Here is an 847-nt window from a genome sequence, read left to right on the forward strand (position 1 = left end):
TGCTCCCCACACGCCTCTCCCTGGCTCTGTCTCCCGAGCGCATCACCCAGACGAATGCCCCCTCCTCAGGCCGGGGCTCAGGGTGGCCCTGGGAGGGGGACCCGGGACCCCAGCCAGCAGAGACCCCACCAAAATAATGAAACTTTCAGAAAAAGGGGGACCGCAAGGAGAAGCTAGGACTGGGGTGTCCCATCGGGGGATGGGAGGCTCGGGCGTGCGTCTGGGGCCGACGCCAGGGGAGTCTGACACTGCGTGAGGGCGGCGATGGCGAAGGGGGGACCGCGGTGCCCTTGGCCCTGTCATCCGGCCAGTAAGTGAGTCACAGGGGATGGCCCTTCGGCGCTCGGCCGGCCGATACAATGCCCCCAAGCCGCTGGCTCCGAAAAAGCCCGTTTCTCACACGCGTGCCCTGGAATTCTCCGCAGGCCGGGATGCACCAAGCACTCCATCCTTTGCCCTGGCGTCCGCCAGCCACCACAGCCAGGCCAGCTGCACGGCCACCTGGGGCCCAGCTGGAGGCGGTGCCGGGAAGGGGGTGGTGTCAGGGCCCCGGGGCACCAGGTGTCAGTCAGCCACTGAGGTTGGGGAAGGGCTCCGGGTACCAGGGGTGCAGCCTGTTCCGTGGTCCCCCCTCCCCCCTTATACTCCACACGAACCCGGGATTGAACCCGGGACCCTTCAGTCCGCAGAGCGTCCTTCCTGAGTGAGGGGCTGCCAAGCTCGGCTCCCGGCCGTCCTCCACCATTGAATCTGGTGTGAACCGTGCAGTCCTGCTCCGCACCAGGTGTGGGGGACCCCGTGTCCCCTCCGCCACCTCTGGGAGGCGCCAGGGCTGTGGGCGGACCCG

The 847-nt window shown here is 68.0% G+C and overlaps 1 protein-coding gene across 1 annotated transcript in view; it reads left to right on the plus strand.

Moving 5' to 3' along the window:
- Positions 1 to 847, plus strand: part of LGR6 (leucine-rich repeat containing G protein-coupled receptor 6) — a 26,082-nt gene that overhangs the window by 13,180 nt on the left and 12,055 nt on the right. The window lies entirely within an intron of this gene.

This window comes from Myotis davidii, unplaced genomic scaffold, assembly GCF_000327345.1.
Source record: "Myotis davidii unplaced genomic scaffold, ASM32734v1 scaffold1915, whole genome shotgun sequence".
NCBI classification, from domain to species: domain Eukaryota; kingdom Metazoa; phylum Chordata; class Mammalia; order Chiroptera; family Vespertilionidae; genus Myotis; species Myotis davidii.